The sequence below is a fragment of the Nicotiana tabacum genome, chromosome 20, assembly GCF_000715075.1.
Source record: "Nicotiana tabacum cultivar K326 chromosome 20, ASM71507v2, whole genome shotgun sequence".
In the NCBI taxonomy this organism is placed as follows: domain Eukaryota; kingdom Viridiplantae; phylum Streptophyta; class Magnoliopsida; order Solanales; family Solanaceae; genus Nicotiana; species Nicotiana tabacum.
Genome location: NC_134099.1, coordinates 134,268,219 through 134,289,560, shown reverse-complemented (window position 1 = coordinate 134,289,560; position 21,342 = coordinate 134,268,219).

The following is a 21,342-nucleotide window of genomic DNA, read 5'->3' as shown; positions in this document are numbered from 1 at the left end:
GAATTATACGGCCCTTGAGGGCTTATTGAATCATTGTTGGCTTAGAAATTTCGTGATTGAGAATTTGTTGGAATATTCGTTTGAACACTCTCCTCGTTGTTATTTATACTTACTGCCTTGTCATTTTATTGATATCATATGCTTTCTAAGGAAGAGTGTAAAGCACGAAGGGTGATGCCGTGCCATTTCATATACATTATCATGCGAGGAAGAATGTAAAGTACGAAGGGTGATGCCGTTCCACTTCATAACATTATCATGTGAGGAAGAGTGCACGAAGGGTGATGTCGTGCCATTTCATATACATTATCATGTGAGGAAGAGTGTAAAGCATGAAGGGTGATATCGTGCCATTTCATTTATATTGTTATGCTTTTAATATTGTGAGGTCATGGCACGAAGGGTGTTTCCGTGCATGTGAGGATGAGGGACATGCATTATGATGTGATATTTGTTTTTCGTGTATACATTTCCACTTTTACCTTGAGTTGTTATTGTCGCAATTATATATTCTGAGATATATGTTGTTATTGTCCCGTACTTGACCTCTATCTCAATTGTTGTTGTGTTGTCCATGTCTTTTACTTCCTTAACTTGCATATGCCATGCCTATTTCCTACTTTTGAAATTATACTCATGTCATACCTATTCTGTCGCACTCTAGTTTAAGTGTTCCATCATACTAGTCATTCATGCCTGATAACTATGGATTCTAGCCTAAATTATGCTCTCTTTTGCTTAGGTTTGGATAAAAAAATTGAAAAAGTATTCCCAAAAACTGACTTATTGTGCTTGTTTGCACGGTCTGATCTAGTTTAAGGCAGAGACAAAAGCACTGACGGTAAAGAATTAGTGATACCGCGGAAGGTTCACCATTGAGGCGGCCATAGTTCCGCTGATAGCGGAATAGAGAATCAGAGAAGGAATATTTTGGGTACATCAAAGACCGCTGACCGCGATGAAATTATGCGGTAGCGGAAGTCATGATGCGACCGCGGTTTATATTCTGCTGCGGGCGAAAATGGGATTTAGAGACCTTGCAACTTGACCTCAAATGAGAAACGCGGTTCGCACTTGCTTTTGTGCGGCCACAAAAATTTATTGCCTTGAGGCGCTCAGTTTTTCGCACACAGCGGAACCTCAGTAGGGGTATTTTTGTCTAGTAATTTTGGCTGTGTATAAATAGATCTTTTTCAGATTTTTAGGTCATCTTTTGTACCGAGGAGCACATGAACTGCCGTACTTGGCTATTTTGAGTAATTTTGGAGTAACTTTAGCTATTAATCATAGATTTTACTCTTGTAATCAACATTTATGGCTTATATTTCATCTTCATCTTTGATTTCTACCTTTATTATGAGTAGCTAAACGCATTAGCTAGGGTTGTGACCCAACCCTAGTGTGAGTATTTAATGAGTCTTCTATTTTATGGCTAAATTATTTATGGGTTTGTGATATTTAGCTTGATTCATGCTTAAATTATATAATTGGTTGTTGCAAATACTGATTCATGCCTTTATGACTTAGACTCTTCTTGAGAAAGAGGGTCTAAGTCTAGGAAAATTAGGCTAACAAGGAATTAGGGTGCACTCAAGAGATTGATAGCCCCAATTAAAGGGTTAAATCTAGAGATAGTAATACCCGACTTGAGCCAATTTTACTTGCATTGTTTGAACACCCAATTGGGCTTGAGAAAGCTAATTAGGGCAAAGTCACTCAAACTACCGAGAGGTATAGAGTGAGTAGTTATGTGTAATGGTTATATCACGATACCAAATATAACAAGCTTATCCTAAATTTTAGATTTCATTAGATACTCACCTAGGTGTAAGTCACTTCCCTAGTGCTTTTTATCACTTGAGAAAACTTTACAAAAATATTGTACTTAATTTATTTTCAGCAATCCATAGCAATAAAATTAGAATAGAAACAACTCAAACCATGGTTAGAAGTGCAATTAAAGGCAACACATATAGTTAGATTAGATAGAAACCCAAATCCAAACCAATATTAACTCTCTGTGGAATTCGATCTCGAGCCTTTGGGTAAAAGCTGCATCGACCATTCCTCGCCATTATATAGTGGTGTAGGGTCGGAGCCGATAACCTTACCATTTATTTTTCACTTTTTCTATGTATATAACTTTACCATTTCATGTATATATTCATTCCCCTCTTATGTATATTCGTCTCAATCCCCCTATTGTACATATTCAGTTTACTTTCCGTATTTTACTTTATAACTTCTTTTGTAATTTTCCTTAATAGCATAGCTTCTTATTTCATTCAGTAGCTTCCTTTTCAATTTATAGCTTCTTACTTTTGCAAGTTTTCGTGATCAATAAGACTTTGATTTTCTTAATGCCATGGTTCTTTCCAAAGGAGGAATTTGTGTGAACCGGGTGGCTCTTCCCGATGATGGATAGCATGACAACCTTCTTAAGGGTTTGAGTCCGTTTTCTTTATGTTTTTGTGTAAATAGTAGTAAAGAATGAAAGTGTCTCAGGCAAAGCTTCACTTGGGCCTAGCACATTTACCTTTGACCTTATGGTTAGAAACAAGTTGATTTGAAAAGAATGGTGCTAGTTTTGACCTTTAGACTCTTGTGTTGACTTAACAATCATGGAGTGGTTTTTAGGAACCATTTGTGTTGCTCAATCTTAGCTAAAGTTGTTGTGGACCCTCGACTCTGTTCTCTTTAGCAATCCAATAGCTTGTGAGGTGAGGTATTGATTTGCAAGTCCAAGTCCCGTGCCAATAAGTCTAGAACTTGCCCTGAATGTTTGTCTAGGCAAATTTCTAAGTGTAGCTCGACTTGATAAATGATTATAGGCTCTCCTTGATCCAAATTTGAACTTGAAAGCATCCATAGCCTACCAAATATGATATCCCTAGTCTACCTCATTGATCTGAAGCCCTTGTTCTTTCAATAACCATGATACAAGCCTTTATCCATTCTAAAATGACCCTCCCTTGGCACCCGATCTTTCCTTAGAAGAATTGGCAAAAATATAAGTTTGGGGGAGAGACGAGGAATGCAAAAAGTGATAAAAGGTACAAAATGAAGAAAAGGGAAGGCAAAAGAAAAAGAAAGAAAATCCAAAAAGTCAAAAAGAAAGTGAATAATATAGAAAAATGAAGGGATTCAATAAAAGCAATAAAGAAAGGCTTGGAATAATTAGAAAGGAAAAATGTTTGTCTTGAACAAGAAAGAGTGACAGTGTGTCTCTCTAGTCCCCTAAGGAAGAGAAACATGACTCAAAGAGTCAAGAAAGTGTGAGCCGAAATGAGAAAATGAAGTGTTTAAGGAAAGATGAAACCTACATAGACCAATATATCCTACCTTGAACCAAAAGCCTTCATTACATTCCTACAAAAGCCCTATATGATTTCGAGTTGAGTGAGCTTATATTAATGGTGATTCACATGAGGGGCAAGCTTATGGTACTTAGAGCCGGACTTGTTACATTCCTTTGAGAGAGATGAGTGTCATTTTCCACAATCCTTGTTCTAAGTGCTATAATCTAAAGTGAGATTTGCTTATGGAGAGTAGAGGAGAAAGAGTTTGGGTTCCACAATGATCATGGTAGTAGAGCGAGCTTCCTTGATGAGTAAGTCAACTCTTGATGCTCTTGTATCGCACTAACGCCGTGGTGCTAAAAAGGTTGTGTGTTGTTGATAATACATTTGTGTTAAGGGTAATTGTTAGTCCCAATTGATGCTTGCTGAAGTCACCTTAGAACAACTGAAATTTTTCTTTCTCTTACCTTGTGGAAGTGGGAATTACTTTGTTTGCTTGAGGACAAGCAAAAGCTTAAGTTTGGGAAGGTTGATAACTATGGATTCTAGCCTATCTTATGCTCTCTTTTGCTTAGGTTTTGGATAAAAAATTTGTAAAAGTACAACTGACTTATTGTGCTTGTTTGCAGGGTCTGATCAAAATGAAGCAAGAAAGTCATAACCAGCTTATAAATGAGTTAAATATACACTAGTTCAATGCAAAGACAAAAGCACTGACAGCAAAGAAATAGTGCGGCCGCGGAAGGTACATTGCTGAGGTGGCCACAATTCAGCTAACAACGGAATAGAGAATTATAGAAGGCATCTTTTGGGTACATCAAAGACCGCTGATTATGGTGAAATAATGCGGTAGCGGCAGTCCTAACGTGGCCGCAATTCATATTCCGCTGAGGGCGAAAATGGGATTTAGAGACCTTGCAACTTGAGCTCAAATGAGAAACGCGGTCCGCGCTTGCTTTTGCACGGCCACAAAAATGCATTATGATGAGGCCCTCAGTTTTCCACTGACAGTGGAACCTCCATAGGGGTATTTTTGTCCAGTAATTTTGGCTGTGTATAAATAGATCTTTTTCAGATTTTTAGGTCATCTTTTGTCCTGAGGAGCACGTGAACCTCCGTACTTAGCTATTTTGAGTAATTTTAGAGTAAATTTAGCTATTAATCTTAGATTTTATTCTTGTAATCAACATTTATGGCTTATATTTCATCTTCATATTTTATTTCTACCTTTATTATGAGTAGCTAAACTCATTAGCTAGGGTTGTGACCCAACCCTAGTGTGGGTATTTAATGGGTCTTCTATTTTATGGCTAAATTGTTTATGGGTTAGTGATATTTAGCTTGATTCATGCTTTAATTATAGAATTGGTGGTTGCAAACACTGATTCATGCCTTTATGACTTAGACTCTTCTTGAGAAAGAGGGACTAACTCTAAGAAAATTAGGCTAACAAGGAATTGGGTGCACTCAAGAGATTGATAGCCCCAATTAAAGGGTTAAACCTAGAGATAGTAATACCTGACTTGAGCCAATTTTACCTGCATTGTTTGAACACCCAATTGGGATTGAGAAAGCTAATTAGGGCAAAGTCACTCAAACTACCGAGAGGTATAGAGTGAGTAGTTATGTGTAATGGTTATATCACGATCCCAAATATAACAAGCTTATCCTAAATTTTAGATCCCATTAGATACTCACCTAGGTGTAAGTCACTTCCCTAGTATTTTTTATCACTTGAGAAAACTTTACAAAAATATTGTACTTAGTTTATTTTCAGCAATCCTTAGCATTAAAATTAGAATAGAAACAACTCAAACTATGGTTAAAAGTGCAATTAAAGGCAACACATATAGCTAGATTAGATAGAAACCCAACTCCAAACCAATATTAACTCTCTATGAAAATCGATCCTGACCCTTCGGGTAAAAGCTACATCGACCATTCCTCGCCATTATATAGTGGTGTAGGGTTGGAGCCGATCAATGACCTTATTTGTTAACTTGTAAAGACCATGTGTTTCCTTCTTATTTGTCATATTTGTACTTAGACCTCCAATATACTAGTTAATTGATGCTGACATCCCTTACTTTCCAATTGTTGTTATTACTTACGTGCTTTCTGTTTAGTCCTTACATGTATATCCTTGTCCATTGTTGTTACTTGCATATTTCCTACTTTGTAATTCCTGTTATTGTGTTTCTTTCATATGGTTGGTTCTGTAATACGTACATTTGGAAGGATAAGATGAACGCACAAAGGGTGTTGTCGTGCTAATTGAATTGTTACATAAATTTATTTATACATGGTGAGGATGAGATAGAAGCATGAAGGGTGTTACCGTGCCATGTGACTTGATATCTTGGATACACTTCTTATACTAGGAAAGGTTGTAAACCTTCTACTGTAATTCCTGCTAGTAATTGTTGACTGTCTCATAGAGTTGTATACAGTACTTTTGTTTATTATATTTTGAACTGCCTATACTGTTAATCTAAAGTACAGGTTATTAAAAATAGCATCTTTCAACTAAAAGCCTTGTCACTACTTCGATGAGGTTAGAGAAAATACTTACCAGTACATGGGGTTGGTTGTACTGATACTGCACTTCTGCACATTGCGTGCACATTTTTGGAGCGGAGCTACTGGTGACATCGGGTGCTGATTCGGAAGATGTTCGTGTGTTTGGATATAGCTGCCACTTGTCCTTGGTAGCTTAGGTTATTGTTAATCTGTTTATGTAACCTCCAAACAGAACGTGTATTTATTTGTATTAGTTTTGAAATTTCAAATCTTAGAAACTCGTAATTTGTACTATCAGGTCTTGGATGAATTTGTAAATGCCCAGTTATCTATTCTCTTTTCTATTATAATCTCAGTAGAGTTGTGTTTTCTGTTAGTTGGCTTACCTAGCGGGTTGAGTTAGGTGCCATCACGACTTGTGGTTTTTGGGTCGTGAAAATTCGTCTTGTAATGCGGGTACCAAAGAAAAGGTTTACAGGCTCAAATGGGCTAACAAGGGATAATATTTATCACTGGTAGGCAAATAGACTGAAGGGTCAATCAAAGAAACGCTATATCATTTCCTAAACTCACAATACTTACTCATTTCGCTTCGAGTCACACACGGGGAAAATTCTAGACTAATAAGGGATGACACAGAGCACAACCAAAGTCTCACCTCACACACTGCACATAACTTACTCAGGATGGCTTAGAGCCCACTCTCAAGTTAAAGCAACTAGCACAGTCATCATATAATCAAAATAAACACATATACTCTCAAGGCATATAATCACAATAATAAAGAAGAAAGTACTCAGTCCAAATGCTCCAGCTCTAAGCCCCAACATAAAACATGTCAAAAAGAATAGATACTCAAATTCTTCCCATTCCATTATCAGTTGAAACAAAAAATCTTTTTATATTTTCTTTAGACTTTAAGCCATCAAGAAAACTGTCTAGGAATTTCATTGTTGGAAAAAGTCCAAACCTTTTTAAAAATTCTACTTGAAAAAAAAACTACTACTCGGTTCAAAGAGTCATCCCTTGGAAAAGAACCGTGGTCATAAGAAAAACCAAGAGGGATTATTTCTATCTAATTCCAACATACATAAATAATACAGCTAAAATAACATAGAAAACCACCCAAACAGTCTTTTTACCCCACACTTAAAATTGTGAATTGTCTCCAATGCACACCCATAAATATAAGTGGGTAAAAGAAACTCCCTGGTAGGCCATGGCTGAAGCATTAGCAGCTCATGGGGTACTCTAACTTCTCCCAGACTTAGTTCTTTTTGTGGGAACCCCACACTTCGTTCTAACCATCTCACTTACTTTTGCTTTCTTCTAATAGCCTTGCTTCCCATGCTCCAAAAGAAATCAAAACAAACACTACAATAATAAAAAAAACAAAAATGAAAATAACAGAAAACAATAAAGCTAGGTTGTCTCCCAACAAGCACTTGATTTAACGTCGCGGCACGACGCGAATCACTTTTTGTCTCCACCTCGAGCTTATGAATTGACCCCAAGTTTTGCTTCACTTTTATGATTATGCTCCTGGAGCGGTACAGAATCTTGCAAGCCAAAAATTAAATAAATTTTCATCCACTTTTTGGCTCTCCACTGAGGAGTGTCACCTTGCCTAGACGGCCTTGAAAATTTTAAAATATAAGGCTCATCTACCTCTTCCCTAGACTGCTTTTTATGCTCATAAATATCCATTCGTATTTCACCGTCCGAACATAATGTAGAAAAGTGTTTGGAATGAGTTCCAACGTGCTCAAATACATAAACTCAAGATTTTCGACATCCTCAACACCAATCACACTAGAATCAACTATCAACTAAATTTATATCCTCAACGTCCCTGGTTGACTCTAGTATTACTTCTTCAACATCGCATCCTCAAATTCTAGTTGGTTAGATTGTTGGTGTTCTACTTTGTCCTCCTCCAATAGAACCTCAATTTCGGTATCTAATTCATGCTCTTCTTAGCTACTATCCACAATATTGTCTTGTTGAGCATTAAATGCTTCAACTAGTTGACTTACTTGTGCCTCCAGGTTGCGAATAGTAGCATCTTGCCTTTGTATGTGCAGTTGTTTCTCATTATTGTATTCCACAAGGCACCTTAGCATATCATTGATCTCTTTCAGGTCATCATCCTTGGGTTCTTTTTTCTTATTAACTTCAAAAGAAAAAGAAGAATCATCAAAGTTAGGGGTTGGGGGAAGATAAGAAATATAAGTACAACCATGAAAGTGACCATCTTGACCACCACACATATCACACATATTCCACACATAAGATTGAGTTGGTACACATAACTTGCTCTCGAGAATATTTTGATAATTTTGCCATGGGTGGTTTCCTCCACAATATGCATAAGGAGGATCAAACGTAGAATTACCAGCATCAAAACTCTCATAATTCCAAAATTCCATGTTTCTAAAATCAACAAAAAAATATCAAATACAAGAAAACAAAAATAAAAGTTCAAACTTGAAACCTAGCAATATGTACACGCATAACTACACCGTTAGTTCCCCAGCAACGGCGCCAAAATTTAATCACGCCCAACTCTAGTCCTAAAAAGGATAAGCGATCGCTGCAAATATAATTCGGTCTAAAAGTTCGGAGTCGAATCCCACAAAGAACTAAGACTTAGCTACAATTGTTCAATATTGCTAAGATTTACAAGCTTGAACATTTCCTAAATTATAAATATTAAAATTCTTATATATAACTAATCAACTAAAAAATTAAAATAGTAAATTAACAAATAAAGATATTAAGGGTTGGAGACAAGATTAAGGAGGTCTAGAGTTATGATTTCTCCAATTGTCGGAATCCGTCCTGCTACGTCTCCTATAATTTTGCCTAATTATTCTCGACTGATCGTGAGCACTTTAGGTGTCGTAATTCTCTTCCAAGTAACTACAACAATTTACTAGACATATTCTCCCGAACTACGCTAGCTGGCATAATCTCACAGCTCACTATGACCACATCAAGGTTTTGTTATTCCTAAATCTACCTTTAAACCTGCCGTATTGATTCCTCATACACGTTAGGAGTGACATTGTTCAACAACTACCTATATATATACCCTTTATCAAGCAATACATAATAAATAGGAACAGTCAATTTATGGCCATTCAATCAACAAAAATAAGCATGTAGTTGAACAAGTAAAGAAATTCAAAGGCTAAATTATATTCAAACTTAAAAAAAATTCATCCCCCAAAAGGTTCCATCAAAACCCAGAATAATAAATTAGCTACTCATAGTAGTATGTGAAAATACAATATAAAAATTCATAACTAACAATAGAAAACAGGAAGAAGAAAGGAAAAACTTGTGGTTGAATCTTCCTCATTGCTCCTAGTGTATTCTTGAATCCAAAGGTGTTGTATAACCCTAAAGTAGTGTCTCTTCCTTCAAATTTATGTTTTAGGATATAGTTATATGACCTAGTTAGGGTGGAGGGCCATCCAAGGCAATCCAAAATCGGATAGGAGAGCTGAAATCCGCGTCTGCCTTAATGCATGGCGCACCCATAGATGCGGACTTAGCTTTTGCAATTTTTCAGTTCACTAAGCGATCCGTGCCTTCGCTTCGCTATTTTGTGCCTTCATTTTTCTCCTTTTTTGAGTCCATTTTCGTGCCACGCACAAAATTGGACGAGCTCCCAATTCTTTATACCTCTTCTTTTTGTGTTGATTTGTCATATTTTGATCATTTATCATCCAAACTCGTTCCTACATATAAGAAACACATAATGAGCATATTTTACTTTACAAACCATGTAATCTCCTACGACTCATACAAGAATTAATATGCAAATATACTAAAAAATATGCACTTTTCATCATTTATCAATTAACCTCTTCCTCACCCATCGTTCTAGTCAACCAGAGAAGGATTGTTCAACCCTCTCAACTCATCTCTTTCAATCCTGCCAGCCAACTCTCTTTGAAACTATTAGGGAGTTCGAACTACTCCACTTGGAAATCTCAAGTCACCACACTTCTTTTTGGTTGTGATCTTCTTAGCTTTGTTGATGGTTCATCCACTCCTCCACCCACTCATATTCCAGATGAATCTAATAAAGAAGTTCCCAATAATGCCTTTCGCCTTTGGCTAAGTCAAGATAGTCTTGTTCGCGATACATTTATGGCATTAGTTGATCTCACAATAACACCTCTGATAGCTCACGCATCCACTGCCAACCATGCCTGGAATATACTACAAACCACTTATGTTAATAAATCTCATTCATGCATATTCAGCCTTCGTGATACTCTTACTAACCTCAAAAAGGACTCACGTTCTATTGATGAATACATGAAACAAATCAAATCAATCATTGATGATCTCGCCTCTAGTGTTTCCCTTATGTCGGATGAAGAAATTGTCATCAAAGTTCTAAGTGGTCTAGGTTCTAACTACAAAGAACTCTTTGTTGCTATTAAGGCTAGAGATAACCCTATTTCCTTTGAAGAACTTTACAACAAACTGTTGGCACATGAAATGTTCATAAAACATTCAGAACCAAAGAGTGCCGCACCAATCATCACTGCCCAATTTCACCAAAAGTCCCATAACTCTGATTCCAAGAATAAAAACCCTACTACTTTCAATCGCAGGAACGTATCACAAGCCAACCCCAACCCCCACCGCAACAACACCTCTCAATATACTATATTTTTCAATCCTTCTTACACTAATGGCAACAACCAGCAATGTATCCAATGATAGTTATGTGATAAAAATGCTCATATAGCCAAAGTCTATTGCTCAAGGTCTCATAACGCAATTGAAGCTCAAGACAACTTTGCCACTTTTATGGCTTATGCTTCCAGCCCTTCCAATAATTGGATAGTTGATTTTGAAGTTTCTCATCACATTACCAACAATTCTCAATCCCTACAGGCCTCTACTGAATTCCCAAGCACTGATGAAATCATTGTTGGAGATGGTAAAACTATTCTTATCACACATATAGGCCACACTACTCTCTCCTCACCTCCCAATTCCCTTAAACTGTGCAATATTTTGTGCTCTCCTTACATTAAGAAAAGATTAATTTCTATTGCGAAATTTTGTCTTAAAATCTAACCTCTATTGAATTTTTTCCTTATTCTTTTCTTGTGAAGGATTTGAACACGAGAGCATGTCTTCTGCAAGGTCATAGTAATGGAGATCTCTACGAATGGCCATCTACAGCAAGTAGTTCATCACCTAGTGTCCCAAAAGTTCATTTCACCACGCAAGTATCACCATCACTCCATCTTGGGTATGCTCGACTTGGTCACCCACAACCTCGCATCACTAAATCTTGTGTTTCATCTTTTAAGCTTCCATTAGTGAATAATGAGTCTTTCACCTTTTGCAATTCATGTCTATATAATAAAAGCCATCGACTACTCTTTGGTGCAAACACTATTTCTAGTATGAAACCATTTGATGTAGTTTACTCTGATGTTTGGGGTCCCTCTCCTATCTCTTATTTTGATAATTTTCATTTCTATGTGGTGTTTGTTTATCATTTTACTAAATACACTCGGTTGTTTCCCATGAAAGCTAAATCGGAAGTTAAGAATATATGTAACGACCCAGTCGGTCGTTTTGAGAATTTAAGTTCTATTCAGTGGCATAAGGTCTTGAGCAGCTTCATATTATACGTATCTACTTGCGCGTGTGGTTGAATTCAGTTACTGGATGATTTAGAGTCAAATTGGAAGAAGGAATCTAGTTTTGGAAGCTTATGCGGTGAGAATTTGACCGAAATTTAACTTTTGTATAAATGGCTCCAGAATGAGTTTTGGATGATGTCAGCAGCTTTGTATGGTGACATTGGACTTAGGCGCGTGTCCAGATTCGGATTTGGGGGTCCGTAGAAAATTTAGAGCATTTCGGCGGAAGTTGGAAAAAGTTAAAGTTTGGAAAATGGAGAAGTTTGACCCATAGTTTACTTTCATGATATCAGGGTCGGAATGCGATTCCGAGAGTTGGAACAGATCTGTCTTTTCATTTGGGACTTGTCTGCAAAATTTGACGTTATTCCGAGTTGGTTTGATTGGTTTCGGCACGAGTTCTCAAAGTTGGAAGATTTGGAAGTTCATAGTTCGATTCATGGTGCGATTTGCATTTTCGACATTGTTTGATATGATTTGAGACCTCGAGCGAGTCCGTGTGAGGTGGTAGAACTTGTTTGTGTGTTTAGACAGGGTCTTAGGGGACTCAGGTGTGTTTCGGGTGAGCTACATGTCATTTTCCCTTATTTTTGAACTGCTGGTTCTAGTGTCTAATGTCCTTCTCTGCTAATCGTCTCAATTTCCTTCTTCACGCTCGCTTAATATTCCTCGCGATCACATAACTCTGCACATTTCCCTCTTTGTGTTCGCGTCTTCTATTCCGCGTTCTCATAGTAGAAACATGGCCTTGGGCACTGGTACTCGTTACTCTTCACGTTCACGTGTTTCCCTATGCGTTCGCGTTGGCTTTCGTCTTTTCTTCTCCGCGTTTGCGAGCGTGTCTTCGTGTTCGCGAAGCACAACCTGGGCAGCCTTCATTTTTCTTCTTCGCAAATGCGATCCTTCCTCCACATTCGCGATACTTTAACACCTGGGCAGAATATAAGATCTTCAAATCGAGGGTTAGGCCATTTTTGTCATATTTTGACTTGTAAAGCTAAATTTGAGCGATTCTTCGTGGGTTTTCAAGTAATTCTACGTTCTAGATGTTTTAAGAGAGTTTGTACCTCAATCCCTCGGGGATGCATGGCGCGCGAAGTTTGAGCAGTTGCGCCAGGGCACTATGTCAGTATTAGAGAATGTCGTCAGATTCAGTGATTTGGCCGGAATGCACCTGCCTTGGTCGCTACAGTTAGAGAGCGAGTCCATAGATTTATTGAAGGACTCAGGCATGATATTCAGTTTAGCATGGCTCGGAAGTTAGAGTCAGATGTTTCATTTCAGCAGGTGGTAGGGATCGCTCGCGGGTTAGAGAGCATGTGGGACCGAAAGCGAAAGGATAGACGAGATCAGAAGAGAAGGTATAGGGAGGCGAGGAGGCCTCGTAGACGGGAGAAATCTACTAGTCCTTATTTTAGAGATAGGGTGCGACATGGTAGAGGTTTCGTATGTTAGCTAGTTGAGCTTGCGCTTCAGGCTTTTCATAGTGATTCAGGTGTTCATGGGTCTCAAAGTACCCATACTACACAGTTCCCACAACCACGTTAGCAGAGTAGTTGCCCTGAGTGTGGAGATACTAGCCACATGGTGAGATATTGTCCTAGATCTCGGATAGATATGTCACCATGAGGTATTCAAGCGAGTAGAGGGCACCCAAGAGGGGTAGACCCGGCCCGTTGATGTGTTTCATATAGTAGGCTTGAGGCTGTTGTGCCCGATGATGTCATTCAAGTATGCTTTTAGTTTGTTATAGAGGATCACCATCCGTATTTCATTTCAGTTCTACTTATTGGGGGAGTTCCCTATTTGTTGCTCCACTTATGGATGTGTTTCATTATTTGCACTCTGTTTATGTGTTGCTCTGTTGGCAGGTTCTATGAGTGATAGTCCATGTCTATTGTCTATTTCTCTTCATTATTGAGAGTTATGAGGCTAGTGGTAAATTCCTATTGTCCATTACATTAGGCTTGATGTGATTTCTGAGTATTTTTGGTTATGAGCTGTGATTTTTTACCCTACCGGTGTGAGAGCCAGTACGTGTTGTAATTCTGTTAACGACATTGATCTAGTGAGAGGTTCCAGCTGGTTTGATGTATACCCTACTTGTGACTCAGAGTTGAGGGCGGGACCCTCGTGATTTCATATGATTTGATGTATTCGAACCAGGCAGTGTACCGCGATGGTAGTTATATCAGGACGAGGTCCTTGTGAATTGTTCATATGCTTTAATCCTTTCTTTGTTATATTGTTTTGTAGGTTAGTGCTGATAGAGAGTTGTGCCTGTTGGGCTTGTTTGACAGTTCTCCTATGTTTTTCTCCTTACATATTCAGTCATTTTCGTTCTGTGCTTCTTAAATTTTAGCTTGCAGGGTGTGTGTCTGGTGGTGTTAGTTGTGACTTGTTGATTCGGATGTTTAATTATGATACATTCGTGTTTTTTGCATTGATGTCAGTGTTATGGAGGTTTGAAATAGAGTTCTATCGAATATGAGGCTAATTGTCGGTGCTGGATTTAATTTCAGGCAGCTATTGTGATCAGAAATGTTATTATGGGCCTATGTGTGATGTGTCATGTTAGGTGGTTGTACTCTATGGGTGTAGGCATAAGTGGTTGCAGCTAGTTAAGACCGATACCGGATATAGATTTAGAATCGGGTCTTTTGAAAATGGATGGAGGGTGAGAATTTTGGCTTTGTGGCTTAACAGTGTTGGTAGAAAGACTAATTTGCAATTGAGATGGTGTTGTCGGGCTTATGTAGATTAGGGTGATGTGGGATCACCTGTGGGTGTATGTTGGAAGTGTGCATTTAGTGATTTGATGACTTCGAGACGAATCTTGGCACGTTCGAGGATAAACGTTTGTTTAAGAGGGGGAGGATGTAACGACCCGGCCGGTCGTTTTGAGAATTTAAGTTCCGTTCAGAAGCATAAGGTCTTGAATAGCTTCATATTATGTGTATCGACTTGCGTGCATGGTTGAATTCAGTTATCGGATGATTTAGAGTCGAATTGGAAGAAGGAATCTAGTTTTGGAAGCTTAAGCAGTGAGAATTTGACCGGAATTTGACTTTTGTGTAAACGACTCCGGAATGAGTTTTGGATGATGTCAGCATCTTCGTATGGTAATTTTGGACTTAGATGCTTGTCCAAATTCGGATTTGGGGGTCTTAGGGTAATTAGAAGCATTTCGGCGGAAGTTGGAAAAAGTTAAAGTTTGGAAAATGGAGAAGTTTGACCCATAGTTGACTTTCATGATATCGGAGTCAAAATAAGATTCCAAGAGTTGGAACAGCTCCGTCTTGTCATTTGGGACTTGTCTGCAAAATTTGACATCATTCCGGGTTGGTTTGATTAGTTTCGGCATGAGTTTTCAAAGTTGGAAGATTTGGAAGTTCATAGTTTGATTCATGGTGCGATTTGCATTTTCTGTGTTGTTTGATGTGATTTGAGACCTCAAGCGAGTCTGTGTGAGGTTATAGAACTTATTTGTGTGTTTAGACAGGGTCTCAGGGGCCTCAGGTGTGTTTCGGGTGGGCCATGGGTCATTTTCCCTTATTTTTGAACTGCTGGTTCTGTTGTCTGATGTCTTTCGCGTTCGCGAAGCATCTCTGCTGATCGCCTCAATTTCCTTCTTCGTGCTCATATAATATTCCTTGCGATCGCGTAGCTCTGCACATTTCTCTTTGCGTTTGTGTCTTCTATTCCGCGTTCGCTTAGTAGAAACCTGGCCTTGAGCACTGGTACTCATTACTCTTCCCGTTCGCGCGTTTCCCTACGCGTTAGCGTAGGCTTCTGTCTTTTCTTCTCCGCATTCGCGAGCGTGTCTTCACGTTTGTGAAGCACACCTTGGGCAGCCTTCATTTTTCTTCTTCGCGAATGCGATCCTTCTTCCGCGTTCACGATGCTTTAACACCTGGGCAGAATATAAGATCTTCAAATCGAGGGTTAGGCTATTTTTGCAATATTTTGACTTGTAGAGCTCGGTTTTGAGCGATTCTTTGTGGGTTTTTCAAGAAATTTGATTGGGTAAGTGTTCTTCACCTAGTATTTAATATATTCCATGATTTTATCTTCATTTTTATCATTTAATTTGTGTTTTGGGTTGAGAAAAAAGTTGATTTTTGAAGAAAATTTCTAAAATGAAAAATCATGATTTGAAGGACAAAATGGTATCGGAATTTGATAATTTTTGTATTGTTGAACTCGTATCAGAATGAGTATTCGATTTTTGTAAAATTTGTCGGGTTCCAAGGTGCGGGCCAGGAGGTCGACTTTTGGACCGATTTTTGGATTTTGTTAAAGATTGAGACTTTATGATCCGGAATAGTTTTTTGTGAGTTTTATTTGTGCTTTGAAGTTATTTTTGGTTAGATTTGATCCATCCAGAGGTCTTTTCATCCTAGAAGTTCATTTTAGAGGTATCGGTTTGTCTTCTTTGAGGTAAGTATTTTGTCTAACCTTGTGTGGGGGATTTTTCCTTAGGATTTGAGTCTTCTATGTTGATTATAGTTCGTCCACGCAAGGTGACGAGTGTGTGCTTGGACTTATTTGTGAACAATTGGCCTTTTAGGGTTCTTAGGTCCTTATATTCACTGTGTATGATGTTGTTCTTGATATGACTGAGTTCTTATTAACTAGTTTCACCTCTGCACGCTTAAATTAAAATTAATTGCTTTAAGATTCCCTCTTATTGCCTATTTGACTCTTATTTGACTTAACTGAAGATTTTACCTCTTCTATTGTCATGCTATCTCTTCATAACTGTTTATCTTTATTTGAAATTATCATCATCTCCTCCTATAATTGTTTAGTCTTAATTGAGGTTATGATTACCTTTCCGCTATCTATCTTTAATTGAATTGTTGAATATTCTTCGTAACTGCTCAACCTTAAAAGAAGTCTAGATATCCCATGTGTTTAGTTGACTTGCCCTTATTTGGAACTTCTTGACTTGTGTTAGTTTTTCCTTGTTGTCGAACTGTATATTGTGGAATCATTGTCGCATATTAGTTCCTTCCTTGTTGAGCTGCTCTTTTTACGCCTAGCATTCTTACTGTGATTATTCCTTGTGAATGAGTTCTACCGTTTCTTTGTGATTTAAAGTTCTTGAGTTAATTTACTTGTCGTACTTTGTATTATTGTCATTATTGTTGTTGTACTTGTTGTGGTGATGCACGAGGTTTCTGTCGTGCTATAACTGTTATCTCTGTTGGTTGCGCTGCATATTTACTTTGGGACTATGGAAGGATATTGCTGATTATAGACACACACCCTTGTTTACTTGCCTTCCATGTGAGAATGACTCTATTTGGCACGTGAGTCGTCAGTGCCGTTATAAGGTGTGATGATGGCACATGATGCTAAGTATTAGGGTTCAAGTATTGAAATCCGTATTGTATGATTATGAGATGAGGTGTCACGGGATGACTTATATTCGAAGGATATTTATTTGAAAAGATTATATTCGAAAGGTATTTATCTTGAAAGAACTATGTTTGAAAGATATTTATTTGAACGAAGTATATTTCGAAATATCTTTATTGGAAAGGATTATATTCTAAAGATTTCTATTCGAAAACTTATGGGTGAAAGATTTATACTTGAAGGTTTGAACTAATTGATTGGAGTTTGTTGGCTAAGACCTGATGTGAAAACTGTCGTAGTTGCTGAGTTATTACTTGCCTTTACTCTATTTGTGATTTCGGATTTGGGTTGTGTTTCCGTTCACTCTTCAGTGTCCTTATTATGGTGTTCTGTTGTTACTTGTTGTTTCCTTCCTTATTGCAGTTGTATTGTTAGCCATATCACGTAGTCTTTATGTAGAGATCATGCATTGTTGTCCCTATACTTATGCTTGTTCAGTTTATTAGACCAATAGGTGTCTTGACTGTTCCTCGTCACTACTCCACCGAGGTTAGTTTGATACTTACTGGGTATCGTTGTGGTGTGCTCATACTATACTTCTATATATTTTTTGTACAGATCCAGGTATTTGTTCGTTAGTAGCTGTGCGGATCGTTACTGTGGAGACTCAAGGTACACCCGTTGCTGCGTTCGCAGGCTTCAGAGTCCCCTTCCTAATTTTGTATTCACACTGTTTTACTTATTTTCAAACAGTTGTATTTAGAAGTTTTAGCAACTCTGTAGATCTTATGACTTGTACTACCGGTTTTGAAAAATTGTAAATTCTATAATGATTTCTATATCGAGACTGTTAGACTTTCTTTATTATTGTTGATATTCAGTAAATGTTAGGCTTACCTAGTCCCTAAGAATAGGTGTCATCACGAAACCCAATGGAGGGGAAAATTGGGTCGTGACAATATATTTCTAAACTTCACACGCATGATAACAAATTAGTTTCATATGTTAATTAAAACATTCTATACGGATGGAGGAGGCGAATATGTTGCTCTCAAGTCTAATCTGTTGAATCATGTCATTCAACACCTAATAAGTCCTCCTTACACTCCGCAAATCATTGGTACAACCGAAAGAAAACATCGACATATTGTTGATATAGCTCTAACCTTGATTCACCATGCATCTGTCCCATCAAATTTTGGTCCCTTGCTTTCCAAACTGTCGTTTACCTTATCAATCGTCTGCCCACATTGCTACTCACACTACAATCACCATTTCAATATCCTTTTAACTCCTCACCCAACCATCACAAATTTAAAGTCTTGGGGTGCCTTTGCTATCCATGGTTAAAACCATATACCTTTTCCAAACTTGATCCAAAATCTAAGCCTTGTGCCTTCATGTGATACTCCACTATCACTAACAACTATGCTTGTCTTGATCTCTCTTCTTTCAAAGTGTATCTTTCCAGACATGTTTCTTTCGTTGAACATATCTTTCCCTTCAAATCAAACTTTTCCGCTCTTGCCCGAGCATCTTCTCTCAATATGGACTCTTGGCACTATCCTTTAGAAAGCCCTCCTTTACATTCCAACTCGCAAGCTAACACTGATACACTTATCCTGCTTCCTACACCTTCACACCTTGAACAACTTGCTGCTCAGGTCACTCCAGAGATCACCTCAACTTCTACCATTGCGGCTGACATGCCACCAAAGACATCTGTAAGTTCAGCTTCTCCTTCACAGGTATCTTCTACACCTAACTCACTTACTGTTATGTCTTCTCCATCTCAATCATCATTGTATTAACCACAACCTAGGTTGCAATCTTCCAATCATCGCATGGTCACTAGAGCACAAACAACATTTTCAAACCTAAGGTTATTTTTGACTACCTTGCTGTATCCTCACCAAAGAAGCTACCTCTTGCTCCTAACACATTTTATCAAGCCAAGAAATACCTTGAGTGGCAGGCTGCTATGCATGATAAATTCACAGCTCTTCTTAAAAACAATACCTGGTCTTTAGTTCCTAGCTCACCCTCACATAATTTTGTTGGCTGCAAATGGGTTTATCGTATAAAACATAAACCCGATGGATCGATTGATCGATTCAAAGCTAGGTTAGTAGCCAAGGGTTTTTATCAATGTCCTGGGGTCGACTATCATCACACTTTCGGCCCTGTAATAAAACACACTACTATTAGGCTTATTCTCACTTTAGCAGTGTCATTTAAGTGGCCTTTACGTCAACTGGACGTAAACAATGCCTTCTTGAAAGGAACTCTCAATGAGGTTGTCTATATGCAGCAGCCACCGGGTTTTGTCAACCTCGACTTTCCACAACATGTCTGCGAGCTTCACAAATTCATTTATGTCCTTCATCAAGCTCCTAGAGCTTGGTACAATGAGCTTAAAACCTTTTTTCTTTCCTGTGGGTTCCTTAGAGGAAAATCAGATGATTCTTTGTCATAATCTATGTTGATGATATTGTGGTCACTGGTTCCAATTCCTCTCAAGTCCAAACCACCATTCAACTCCTAGGTGATAGTTTCTCCATTAAAGACCTTGGTCCCTTGCATTTCTTTCTTGGAGTCGAAGTTCTACGAAATGCACATAGTTTAATTCTCACTCAAAGTGGCTTTATTGCTGATCTTCTAGAAAAGTTTGGCATGCTAAACTCCAACAGTGTTGGCACGCCGATGTTAGTCGGTGAAGCACTCTCACTGAATGATAATTCTACACCTGCTAATGCCAAACTATATAGGAAAGTTGTTGGTTCCCTACAATACCTAACCTTTACTCGACCGGACATCTGCTTTGCAGTAAACAAACTTGCTCAATTTCAACATGCTCCTAGTTGGAAGCACTGGCAGGCTGCCAAACGACTTCTACGCTTCTGAAGGGCACTATCACATATGGTCTCCATTTTTATCCCAGTAGTTCTCTCAAACTTCAAGCATACTCAGATGCTGATTGGGGTGGACTTCCTTATACGAGGCATTCGACTTCAACATATGTTATCATTCTTGGAAATAATTCCATAAGTTGGTGCTCCAAAAAGCAATGGACAATTGCTAGATCCTCCGTAGAAGCTGAATATAGAGTTGTTGCTTCAGCTGTTGCTGAGCTTAATTGGATAACCAACTGGCTGAAGGAGCTTCACATTCCAATATCCAGTCCTGCTATGGTATTTTGTGACAACATTGGTTCTACTTACCTTAGTCGCAACCCAATTTTTCACAGTCGTATGAAACATGTAGCTATCAATTTTCACTTTGTTCGAGATCAAGTGGAACGCAATGAGCTCTCTGTTAATCACATACCCACTGGCGATCAACTTGTTGATGCCTTAATAAAAGCCTTGCCTAAACAATTATTTACACACTTTGTCAACAAGATTGGTCTCAAGGAGATTGAGCCCATCTTGAGGGGGCATGATAAGGATAGACACTCTAATCCTATCCAAGACTCTTAGTTTAAGTTGTATCATATGAGATTCTTTCTTATTCCACAAGAGTCTTATGTACATAGAATTCTGTCTCCTCTCTCCCTTCTCCTCTTATATTTGTATATAAACTTCTTTATTATAATCACTATACACAAGCCTTTTACAATTCTTATCAACTCTTATACAAATAAGGGTTGTGATAGAGCGATAACTACATTTTCATACTTAACCAGATTGAGAAAAAAAGGATAGGGTAGTCTAAATAAATATTTTTCAAAGAAACACCTAATTTTCTTGAGTAAGCAAGTCACCAAACAATGCGTATATAACCTGTAAAGGATTCGAAATCTTTTTACTACAAGATCGCTACGTTGCTAAAATATAAACATCCTATGATTCGTAATGTATGATGTGATACGTCAAACCGCTTACAATTTACTACTAGCACCTTCTGATTTTCCTCTGTACTAGTACTAGCACTCGCGCGGATGCACGGACACTAACCTTCTTGATAAATATAGATAATTATTGGATATTAATTAAGAAACAAAACATGAAAAAGATTAACCATTTCTCAAATTTCCTAGTTATAATTCTATTTTCCTTTTTGGTACCATTCTCAACAGTGTCATTGGATCTTAAAAATAATTAGGAAGCAAAATAATAACTCATATTTATGGCAAAACAATCAAAGGTTGACTATGAAGGATTCTTTGGATATGACTTGACTCTTGTATTTCTACTTGAACTCTTATTTGGTGTGTTGATATCTTTCAAAAAATATTTCTATTTTAAAATTTCAATTTCTAAAACTTTATTTTTCAATAATAATTATTTTTATAATAATGTAAGTAAAAATATTATCCTTAATTCAAAATTCAATTTAGTCGCCTATCTAAAAATTTAAATAATTCTTTAGCCAGTGAATATATTTTTTCCAGTATGACTCCATTTTAATATTTGACACTAACCATGTTAAACATCTGAGATATTTGAATTATATGTAAATAACCTTAAAATTTA